Genomic DNA, 12979 nt, shown 5'->3' on the forward strand with positions numbered 1-12979 from the left:
TTTGGCAACTGCGAAATTAAGTTTCTTCCTAGCTTCGTCATTAGCAGGAAAACTCCTAACCCCACGCCAGACCTGTCGAGGTACAATGCAAGACCAAATTAATTTACACAAGGGCCAGGCCGATAGCACCCTCGCCAAATCGTTGACAATATCAACTCGTAATTCTACAGTGGACCTCTGCCCTAAGTCGTTGCCTCCTAAATAAGCCACCAAAATACGTGGCCTACCAAAAAGCCTTGCATACTCTAACAGTTTAGGACAAAAGGAATGCCATCTCATACCTCTGGAACCTATCCAACGGACCCTAGCTGAATATTCAAAAATTGGAGCTTGATCTGAACTCAAACCTAGCAGCCCAGAAAATATATGAGTGGCCTATAACCCAAATGTCCTGCGTGTCAAAGAGCAATCCTAAAGGTGGAGGAAAGCAGTAAATAAAAAATTAGTAATTGTCATAAAACAATAAAATTTTATGGTGTATTAGTGGGATCTGATAGAACATAAGTGAGTATCTGCCAAAAAGAAAAATTTTCTATTGGTCGCCGACTTTACTATTTGAAGTGGCTGAGACAAACAGAAGACACAAAGGGGAAGAATGGGTGGGGGGGAATTGGGAAAAAACAGGTGAACTCGGCAAGAGGTAAAATAAAAACCTGCTGAGGGATGGACTATGGCCTAATTAAATGATTGAGAATAGCCGAATTGAATCCGTCAGTTCAGGTAAAAATTGTAAAATCCCTCAAGACTCCCATTGCCAGCAATGGCGAGTAGCTAATCCCGAGTAGGACGGACAGGGGTAACAGACAAGACAGGACAGTACATGAGACAAGACAAAAACCAGGCAAGCATAAAATATAAACGTAACCGGAACAGACTGTGAAATGACTTTAAACAAAGGGCCTTCATGCCTAGGTCGAATGTAACCTTTATAACTATCCGATTTCCAATGTCCTAGGGCCTTAATTTCTGATGCCGAGAAACCCGCAGCTGCCGCCGAAGTTGCGGCTCCGATCAGAAACGAGTGTGTACCAAAATCTTGAGGCGGGAGGCCTAAAACTGATACACACCTCTTCAAAAACCAACCAAACTGGTATTTGGTAAGCGGAGTCCTGTCCATATGCATGAGTCATGAACCAGGAACATCCGGCCGCAATAACTCATACCGCATAGCTAGTGCCACGGGGCAGATCTGTTCGTCCCTAGATGGACCCAACGAGATCCACCTACCCCTACCAGTCTGGTCGGTCTTCGACTGCCGAATCCTACAGAGAACAGACCTCTCACTGACCAGGATATCCGAGAGGAGCATGGCGGCATCAACCCATTTGGATGATGCCACCAGCTCCGATACCCTCAAGGTGCCGTGAAAAGCCTCCGAAAACACCACTTGAATCAGGACCGCCTCATACGCAGTAAGAGCCACTCCGAGAACCGCCCCTAATACTGCCGGAAGCAGATGAGCGTCCACAGGTCTCCTACGGTCAGCTACTGGCCGGGAGACCCGTGCCAAACCCTTTAAAGCCTTCACTATCAGAAAACTTTTAGTAAAGTCAGGTTGGCCCTTCAATTTACAATAAAATGCAATGCCCCCCAAAGAGCGCGCAACAGAAGCCCTGGATCTGCCAGCCAAACGGAGACTCCAAATAAAAGAAAGCATCGAACGATGCTGACTCTTACCTGCCTGTTTGCTGCTACGGGAATAATCTTCCCATTCATTCCATGCCTGCCGATATGCTCGCAACGTGGAGGGGGCTAAAGACTGTTCTGCTTAGCCCTCCATGCCGGCTCGATCACCTGCCAAACATAAGAGGGGCAAAGCACAACGTCAGCACCAGGGGCCACAGATCGGGACCTAGCCCACTGGAAACGTGATAACGCATCGTCTATCTCATTCTCCACCCCAGGAATGTGTCTTGCCTTAAACATGATGTTACAGCGCAAACATGTGAGCACAGCTGCGCTAGCAAGCGCAAAACCAGCAGGGAAGCCGCATGTTGCTGATTGTATCGCATGGACCATGCCCAGGTTGTCACACCTGATAATGATGCTGCGATTGCGTAACCATTCCCCCCAGATTTCCAAGGAAACCATTATGGGAAAGAGTTTGAGAAGGAGTAAGTCCTTAGTCAAACCCTTTCCCACCCATTCTTCCAGCCAACGGCCAACGCACCAGGAGCCATCAAGGTAACATCCGAACCCCGTGGTGCCTGCTGCGTCGGTGAACAGCTGCAGCTGCAAATTGTCAGCGGCTGGAGACATCCACAACCGAACGCCATTAAAATCCCGAAGAAACGAGACCCAGACAGAGAGGTCCTGCTTAATCTCTGAGGATAAACGTAGCAAATGTCTCGGTTAGTGACACCAGCCGTGGCCCTTTCCAATTTACGTGAAAAAGCTCTGCCCATTGGAATTACTTTACAGGCCCAGGAGGGATTGCGCCTGCCGCAGGGTAATTCTACTGGAAGCCGTGCATTCCGCTATGGCATTACTTGACAGGCTTATCGAGAGGAATGCGACAAGAACCCACCGAGGTACAGATCTCGATACCCAGGAATGACAAGGGGAAGGGCCCTCCGTTTTGTCCACAGCAACGGGAACTCCAAATGAAAAAACAGCGCTCGTAAAGAAAACAAAAGATAACTGCATCTGCCTGAACCGGAAGGGCCGACACACAGAAAGTCATCGAGATAGTGGGCTATTCCATGACTACCGCAAAAATTAAATAAATAAATTCCGCGCACCAGTGTAGGACGGTGCTAAAATGCTCGAAAAACGCACAGGACACAGAACACCCCATAGGCAAGCATTTGTCTATGCAATATCCGTTGTCCAAGCTAAAAACCCATAAACTGGAATGACTCTGGGTGCAAAGGAAGTAGACGAAAAGCTGACTCAACATCTATCTTAGCCATCAGTGCGCCCGGACCATAACACCTAATGACGTCCAAAGCATCGTCAAAAGACTGGTACACCACCGAGGAAACCTCAACTGGTATGGCATAATTTACTGACGAGCCTGGCGGATAAGACAGATGTTGCATGAGCCCTTATTTTCCTGGAATTTTCTTGGGAACCACTCCCACCGGGGAATTCACAAGATCCCTAATGGGGGTTCTGCAAAAGGCCCAGCAATGCGCCTGCGTAACCTCGCCAGCCACTTTTACCCTAAGAATGTGAGGCAATTCAAAGGCAGACTTCAAATTTCTAGGCGGATATGTGTCGACATCCCTGCAAATAGGTAAACGAAAACCAAAACTGAAGCCTTTTAACGAAAATTCTGCGTCCTGCAGAACCGGGTACCAACTCAACCATTTTGCTATCGCTGTGACACGGACAGGGGATGGAACTTTACTTAGCACTTGTGCCTTTTGCTGGCTGTGCAGGCTGCTGCTGGGCACCCCCCTTGAAACACTTGGCAACTGGGTGATTGCCACCACATCGCAAGCAGAGGTGACGAAAACGACATTTTAATGTGGAATTATTAAAGGCGAAGCATTTTCCCCAGACGCCTGCTGTTAGCCCTGACGAACTGAACTAGCTGCTTTGCACGCGTTGTACCCCTCATAGGCAGGACGCGAAGGCTGCGTGACCTCCAGCAATGTATATTTGTCGAAGTAGGAGCATAGCTGAGAATGGAGCTTCCCGGTGATAGCTGCTTGGGGCAGTGATTGCAATAATAAGCTGTGCACCCTGTAGAAATTCACTGTAGCACATGTATTCTGTCTATTTTGTAAGTTAAATGCTCAGAATACAGTATATAATACAATCTCCTCTATTGGCTGATAATAATGATTCAAAGGAGATAAAAGCTAGATCTTAGGTGCTATAGATAAATAAAGCAGAGTCAAAGCCATTACCCCTTACTGTCATATAACGTATCACTAAAGCATTCTATTCCCCCAATGATACCTCAATGCCCAGCATAATACTGACACTGTTTGCTGCAACTGTTTTCTACCATTAAGAGGCATAATCAGCACTTAGACCATCTATAAAATACATCATACGAATGTACTGAATGATATAATTCTGGCATATACAGGACCAGCAGACACAGTAAGCAATTATATGTAGAAGTAGAGCCATCCTGTCTGAGCTGAATCTTTTTATTTCATGTGCCGGCTCCTTTACAGATCATATGAGCAAGTTGGGGAATCTGGGAGAGGGCAGAAAAAGAAACCATGCACTGTCCTGGAAACAGATGCACAGATTGGTCCCCCCATGTACTGGATGGTGTATTATCCAGTATTAATAATTGATCCAATAGGTGATCCATATCAGCAGGGCTGGATTAAGCCTTTGGGGGGCCCGGGGAACTTAAGATAGTGGGGCCCTCTCCCTCTTGTAAGCGATACCCCCCTGGCTTTGACAGTCATGTGTGTGCCTCTTCCTCCCGCACCTCCATGAGGTAGCAACAGAAACACAGGTACGACTCCTAAATGCAGTCCGGCAGTGGGGGGCAGACTCCCGAACCTCCTCTTGGGCAGTGCGAGGAGGCTGGAGAAAAGCAGAATCGTTCACGGACAGCAGAGCCAGAGTTATGTTGGAGCGAGGCCCGGCAACTGAAACCTTGGGGCCCATTACACTAATTTTTCTTGCCCAAACCCCATCCCTCCCCATTTGGTACAGGCCGGTCGGCTTGAGTCTTTTGTTACATCAGCAACGGGGAACCTCTAAAAAAATGGATCCTCCCTGGACAGATGATAGCTTCAGACAGTATTCAATATTCATGTAGGCAATCGCATGGCCCGGAAAATGCCTGTTTAAGTAGGAATATAACCAATGTCATCATCATACAGCAGGGGTAATATGTTTTTTTTTAAGTGTTTAATGAATATTATTGTGTGACAGCCCCTTCCCTACTGTGTCTTTTCAACTGTCTCATCCCACCATGTCTCTTCTACAGCCTCAGATCCCCCATGTTTCTACATAACCTCAGATCCCCGTGTTTCTGCATAGCCTCAGACACCCTCCCCCATGTGTCTATCCAGCAGCCACAGCCTCCCCTTGTCTGTTCAACAGACATAGCCCCCCCCTGTGTCTCTGCATCAGCCTTAGCCCCCCTGTGTCTCTACATCAGCCTTAGCCCCCCTGTGTCTTGGCAGCAAAAGTCACAGCTACCCCCCAATTTCCCAACAGCAGCCACTACCTCCTGTCTTTGGAGGAGCATCAGCCACAAACACCTCCCTGGGTCTTTGCAGCAGCCATCTTCCCCATCTCCCCCTTCTGGAGGAGCATAAGCGACAAACAAGCACTCCCCTGTGTCTTTGCAGCAGCCACCTCCTCCCTTGTCTCTCTGCAGGAACAGCCACTGCATCCCTGTGTCCCTCCATAACCCCACACTTACCTAAGTTGCATCTTCTGCTTGCTCCTCCTCACAGCGGCGGCAGGCTCCTCACTCAGCTGGTCTTCACCCAAGCAGTAAACGGACGTCATGACGTCACACACACTGCGGCGGAAAAAAAAAACTTTATTGAGCAAGCCAGGAGATGCCAGTGACAGTGAAGAGGCTTACCTGCTGGGTTCATCCTATTACTGCAGCGGCGCGGGCCCCGCACAGACTGGCCTGGGTAAGAGTGACTGGGGTCCCTTGGAATCTCGGGGTACTTGTATACACCTTTCACTGGGCCTAGTCAAAGCTGCTCTGGCTGGGGGGCCCCCTGAGAGAGGGGGGCCCGGGAGTACTCGCCCCCTATGCCCCCCCCTTAATCCGGCTCTGCATATCAGTGCACCCCGTACAGTGCATGTTTTCCAGATCTAGTTGGTGCACAACAATATTCATTACTGGCTTTTTAACTTTTTCTACTGGCTGACACATTTAAAAGATCAACAGGGACTGTAGTGCTAGTTATTTCATTTGTGACACTGAGGGGATCCTAAAAAACATGCAACTTTAGTATTATATGCTATTTCTATTGTAGTCATCATGGTGTGGGCTGAGGGGGGGTTCAGGTAAGGCACTCATAAACCCCTCCTGCATTTGCCTATGGTGCTGGCCATTGCAGCCACAAAGATAATATTGACCAGGGGCATTAAGGACTAAAGGGAAGCACCCCTCCCCCGCACTGGCACACCTTCCACAAAGCTGCTGCAGCCTGAGGGGGGATAGAACTATCAATAGGGGAACCACACCTGCAGCTCCTAATAACATGGGGACACTGTGGAGCCAGGGACCAGGGTCTGGGGAGGCTCATTACTAGGCAGGACATAGCTACACCCACCCCCAGCAGAACAAGAAATCAGAAAAGACACTGATTGAGGACAGAAAGGAAAAGTAAAAGCAATGATATGAAGTAAATGAAAAGAGACTAAATACAATAAGGAAAAGGAGGAGAGAAGAAGAGAAGAAGGAGAAGCACTAAGAGAGTTTTATTAAGGAAAATGACAACTGACAAAATGCACTTCCCTGTCCTGGAGGAATCTGGAACAAAGAGGCTTTGGCCCACACTTTTATCCCACTATATAATGTTCCTGTTACAAACCCGCCCCTGCTTGCCATAGGCTAACTCCCACAAGTAATTTGCATACATGCCTGCCCCCATCCTAGAGGTTTAAAACACCTCTTTTCTTATGCAATCTTTCGGTTTCTCTAAACCTTCTATCGGATGAGGTGTTGTCATGTGTGCAAACCACTTATCATACTAACATAAAATAAAGACACTGAGACGTGGATTTGGCAGATAACTTGATGGCGATTTATTGGAGCAATAATAATTATTATTTATTTAAGGATGTATGGTGGCAAAGAAAGGACGGCCAGAAATCAGCCAGATCTGCTATGCCCACACACAAACAACAAAAGGCATAGCAGGCGTAGATCGCCCAGAGTGCATACACATAACCATGTAACTCATATCATCAACAAAAGGTAACGCTCACCCCCATCTTGACTTCCCACCCGTTTAGGTGGTGATACTGCCCCCCCGTTAGGTTGGTACAGCCAACTACCAGTCAATGAAGGGAGCGCCCTTAAATCATAATTGCACCCGGACTGGCGACCTGCCGTTCTTTCCCGCCACAGCAAGGTTCAGCTTATAGAACCGCCGCACCGCCACCATACCAAGTACTACCCCAATAACGCCAACTCCTCAAAAAGATCCCCAATAAACAATGACACACCCTCCTCTGTTAAATGAACTCCATCAGGTCTATACATATAACTAAATCGAAATTGAATGTTATTATGGTAAATGAAACGGCCATAATTGGCCATCACAAATTTGGCAACTGCGAAATTAAGTTTCTTCCTAGCTTCGTCATTAGCAGGAAAACTCCTAACCCCACGCCAGACCTGTCGAGGTACAATGCAAGACCAAATTAATTTACACAAGGGCCAGGCCGATAGCACCCTCGCCAAATCGTTGACAATATCAACTCGTAATTCTACAGTGGACCTCTGCCCTAAGTCGTTGCCTCCTAAATAAGCCACCAAAATACGTGGCCTACCAAAAAGCCTTGCATACTCTAACAGTTTAGGACAAAAGGAATGCCATCTCATACCTCTGGAACCTATCCAACGGACCCTAGCTGAATATTCAAAAATTGGAGCTTGATCTGAACTCAAACCTAGCAGCCCAGAAAATATATGAGTGGCCTATAACCCAAATGTCCTGCGTGTCAAAGAGCAATCCTAAAGGTGGAGGAAAGCAGTAAATAAAAAATTAGTAATTGTCATAAAACAATAAAATTTTATGGTGTATTAGTGGGATCTGATAGAACATAAGTGAGTATCTGCCAAAAAGAAAAATTTTCTATTGGTCGCCGACTTTACTATTTGAAGTGGCTGAGACAAACAGAAGACACAAAGGGGAAGAATGGGTGGGGGGGAATTGGGAAAAAACAGGTGAACTCGGCAAGAGGTAAAATAAAAACCTGCTGAGGGATGGACTATGGCCTAATTAAATGATTGAGAATAGCCGAATTGAATCCGTCAGTTCAGGTAAAAATTGTAAAATCCCTCAAGACTCCCATTGCCAGCAATGGCGAGTAGCTAATCCCGAGTAGGACGGACAGGGGTAACAGACAAGACAGGACAGTACATGAGACAAGACAAAAACCAGGCAAGCATAAAATATAAACGTAACCGGAACAGACTGTGAAATGACTTTAAACAAAGGGCCTTCATGCCTAGGTCGAATGTAACCTTTATAACTATCCGATTTCCAATGTCCTAGGGCCTTAATTTCTGATGCCGAGAAACCCGCAGCTGCCGCCGAAGTTGCGGCTCCGATCAGAAACGAGTGTGTACCAAAATCTTGAGGCGGGAGGCCTAAAACTGATACACACCTCTTCAAAAACCAACCAAACTGGTATTTGGTAAGCGGAGTCCTGTCCATATGCATGAGTCATGAACCAGGAACATCCGGCCGCAATAACTCATACCGCATAGCTAGTGCCACGGGGCAGATCTGTTCGTCCCTAGATGGACCCAACGAGATCCACCTACCCCTACCAGTCTGGTCGGTCTTCGACTGCCGAATCCTACAGAGAACAGACCTCTCACTGACCAGGATATCCGAGAGGAGCATGGCGGCATCAACCCATTTGGATGATGCCACCAGCTCCGATACCCTCAAGGTGCCGTGAAAAGCCTCCGAAAACACCACTTGAATCAGGACCGCCTCATACGCAGTAAGAGCCACTCCGAGAACCGCCCCTAATACTGCCGGAAGCAGATGAGCGTCCACAGGTCTCCTACGGTCAGCTACTGGCCGGGAGACCCGTGCCAAACCCTTTAAAGCCTTCACTATCAGAAAACTTTTAGTAAAGTCAGGTTGGCCCTTCAATTTACAATAAAATGCAATGCCCCCCAAAGAGCGCGCAACAGAAGCCCTGGATCTGCCAGCCAAACGGAGACTCCAAATAAAAGAAAGCATCGAACGATGCTGACTCTTACCTGCCTGTTTGCTGCTACGGGAATAATCTTCCCATTCATTCCATGCCTGCCGATATGCTCGCAACGTGGAGGGGGCTAAAGACTGTTCTGCTTAGCCCTCCATGCCGGCTCGATCACCTGCCAAACATAAGAGGGGCAAAGCACAACGTCAGCACCAGGGGCCACAGATCGGGACCTAGCCCACTGGAAACGTGATAACGCATCGTCTATCTCATTCTCCACCCCAGGAATGTGTCTTGCCTTAAACATGATGTTACAGCGCAAACATGTGAGCACAGCTGCGCTAGCAAGCGCAAAACCAGCAGGGAAGCCGCATGTTGCTGATTGTATCGCATGGACCATGCCCAGGTTGTCACACCTGATAATGATGCTGCGATTGCGTAACCATTCCCCCCAGATTTCCAAGGAAACCATTATGGGAAAGAGTTTGAGAAGGAGTAAGTCCTTAGTCAAACCCTTTCCCACCCATTCTTCCAGCCAACGGCCAACGCACCAGGAGCCATCAAGGTAACATCCGAACCCCGTGGTGCCTGCTGCGTCGGTGAACAGCTGCAGCTGCAAATTGTCAGCGGCTGGAGACATCCACAACCGAACGCCATTAAAATCCCGAAGAAACGAGACCCAGACAGAGAGGTCCTGCTTAATCTCTGAGGATAAACGTAGCAAATGTCTCGGTTAGTGACACCAGCCGTGGCCCTTTCCAATTTACGTGAAAAAGCTCTGCCCATTGGAATTACTTTACAGGCCCAGGAGGGATTGCGCCTGCCGCAGGGTAATTCTACTGGAAGCCGTGCATTCCGCTATGGCATTACTTGACAGGCTTATCGAGAGGAATGCGACAAGAACCCACCGAGGTACAGATCTCGATACCCAGGAATGACAAGGGGAAGGGCCCTCCGTTTTGTCCACAGCAACGGGAACTCCAAATGAAAAAACAGCGCTCGTAAAGAAAACAAAAGATAACTGCATCTGCCTGAACCGGAAGGGCCGACACACAGAAAGTCATCGAGATAGTGGGCTATTCCATGACTACCGCAAAAATTAAATAAATAAATTCCGCGCACCAGTGTAGGACGGTGCTAAAATGCTCGAAAAACGCACAGGACACAGAACACCCCATAGGCAAGCATTTGTCTATGCAATATCCGTTGTCCAAGCTAAAAACCCATAAACTGGAATGACTCTGGGTGCAAAGGAAGTAGACGAAAAGCTGACTCAACATCTATCTTAGCCATCAGTGCGCCCGGACCATAACACCTAATGACGTCCAAAGCATCGTCAAAAGACTGGTACACCACCGAGGAAACCTCAACTGGTATGGCATAATTTACTGACGAGCCTGGCGGATAAGACAGATGTTGCATGAGCCCTTATTTTCCTGGAATTTTCTTGGGAACCACTCCCACCGGGGAATTCACAAGATCCCTAATGGGGGTTCTGCAAAAGGCCCAGCAATGCGCCTGCGCTAACCTCGCCAGCCACTTTTTCCCTAAGAATGTGAGGCAATTCAAAGGCAGACTTCAAATTTCTAGGCGGATATGTGTCGACATCCCTGCAAATAGGTAAACGAAAACCAAAACTGAAGCCTTTTAACGAAAATTCTGCGTCCTGCAGAACCGGGTACCAACTCAACCATTTTGCTATCGCTGTGACACGGACAGGGGATGGAACTTTACTTAGCACTTGTGCCTTTTGCTGGCTGTGCAGGCTGCTGCTGGGCACCCCCCTTGAAACACTTGGCAACTGGGTGATTGCCACCACATCGCAAGCAGAGGTGACGAAAACGACATTTTAATGTGGAATTATTAAAGGCGAAGCATTTTCCCCAGACGCCTGCTGTTAGCCCTGACGAACTGAACTAGCTGCTTTGCACGCGTTGTACCCCTCATAGGCAGGACGCGAAGGCTGCGTGACCTCCAGCAATGTATATTTGTCGAAGTAGGAGCATAGCTGAGAATGGAGCTTCCCGGTGATAGCTGCTTGGGGCAGTGATTGCAATAATAAGCTGTGCACCCTGTAGAAATTCACTGTAGCACATGTATTCTGTCTATTTTGTAAGTTAAATGCTCAGAATACAGTATATAATACAATCTCCTCTATTGGCTGATAATAATGATTCAAAGGAGATAAAAGCTAGATCTTAGGTGCTATAGATAAATAAAGCAGAGTCAAAGCCATTACCCCTTACTGTCATATAACGCATCACTAAAGCATTCTATTCCCCCAATGATACCTCAATGCCCAGCATAATACTGACACTGTTTGCTGCAACTGTTTTCTACCATTAAGAGGCATAATCAGCACTTAGACCATCTATAAAATACATCATACGAATGTACTGAATGATATAATTCTGGCATATACAGGACCAGCAGACACAGTAAGCAATTATATGTAGAAGTAGAGCCATCCTGTCTGAGCTGAATCTTTTTATTTCATGTGCCGGCTCCTTTACAGATCATATGAGCAAGTTGGGGAATCTGGGAGAGGGCAGAAAAAGAAACCATGCACTGTCCTGGAAACAGATGCACAGATTGGTCCCCCCATGTACTGGATGGTGTATTATCCAGTATTAATAATTGATCCAATAGGTGATCCATATCAGCAGGGCTGGATTAAGCCTTTGGGGGGCCCGGGGAACTTAAGATAGTGGGGCCCTCTCCCTCTTGTAAGCGATACCCCCCTGGCTTTGACAGTCATGTGTGTGCCTCTTCCTCCCGCACCTCCATGAGGTAGCAACAGAAACACAGGTACGACTCCTAAATGCAGTCCGGCAGTGGGGGGCAGACTCCCGAACCTCCTCTTGGGCAGTGCGAGGAGGCTGGAGAAAAGCAGAATCGTTCACGGACAGCAGAGCCAGAGTTATGTTGGAGCGAGGCCCGGCAACTGAAACCTTGGGGCCCATTACACTAATTTTTCTTGCCCAAACCCCATCCCTCCCCATTTGGTACAGGCCGGTCGGCTTGAGTCTTTTGTTACATCAGCAACGGGGAACCTCTAAAAAAATGGATCCTCCCTGGACAGATGATAGCTTCAGACAGTATTCAATATTCATGTAGGCAATCGCATGGCCCGGAAAATGCCTGTTTAAGTAGGAATATAACCAATGTCATCATCATACAGCAGGGGTAATATGTTTTTTTTTAAGTGTTTAATGAATATTATTGTGTGACAGCCCCTTCCCTACTGTGTCTTTTCAACTGTCTCATCCCACCATGTCTCTTCTACAGCCTCAGATCCCCCATGTTTCTACATAACCTCAGATCCCCGTGTTTCTGCATAGCCTCAGACACCCTCCCCCATGTGTCTATCCAGCAGCCACAGCCTCCCCTTGTCTGTTCAACAGACATAGCCCCCCCCTGTGTCTCTGCATCAGCCTTAGCCCCCCTGTGTCTCTACATCAGCCTTAGCCCCCCTGTGTCTTGGCAGCAAAAGTCACAGCTACCCCCCAATTTCCCAACAGCAGCCACTACCTCCTGTCTTTGGAGGAGCATCAGCCACAAACACCTCCCTGGGTCTTTGCAGCAGCCATCTTCCCCATCTCCCCCTTCTGGAGGAGCATAAGCGACAAACAAGCACTCCCCTGTGTCTTTGCAGCAGCCACCTCCTCCCTTGTCTCTCTGCAGGAACAGCCACTGCATCCCTGTGTCCCTCCATAACCCCACACTTACCTAAGTTGCATCTTCTGCTTGCTCCTCCTCACAGCGGCGGCAGGCTCCTCACTCAGCTGGTCTTCACCCAAGCAGTAAACGGACGTCATGACGTCACACACACTGCGGCGGAAAAAAAAAACTTTATTGAGCAAGCCAGGAGATGCCAGTGACAGTGAAGAGGCTTACCTGCTGGGTTCATCCTATTACTGCAGCGGCGCGGGCCCCGCACAGACTGGCCTGGGTAAGAGTGACTGGGGTCCCTTGGAATCTCGGGGTACTTGTATACACCTTTCACTGGGCCTAGTCAAAGCTGCTCTGGCTGGGGGGCCCCCTGAGAGAGGGGGGCCCGGGAGTACTCGCCCCCTATGCCCCCCCCTTAATCCGGCTCTGCATATCAGTGCACCCCGTACAGTGCATGTTTTCCAGATCT

The sequence above is a fragment of the Taudactylus pleione genome, unplaced genomic scaffold (genome assembly GCF_031769625.1).
Source record: "Taudactylus pleione unplaced genomic scaffold, aTauple2 ptg000306l, whole genome shotgun sequence".
NCBI classification, from domain to species: Eukaryota; Metazoa; Chordata; class Amphibia; order Anura; family Myobatrachidae; genus Taudactylus; species Taudactylus pleione.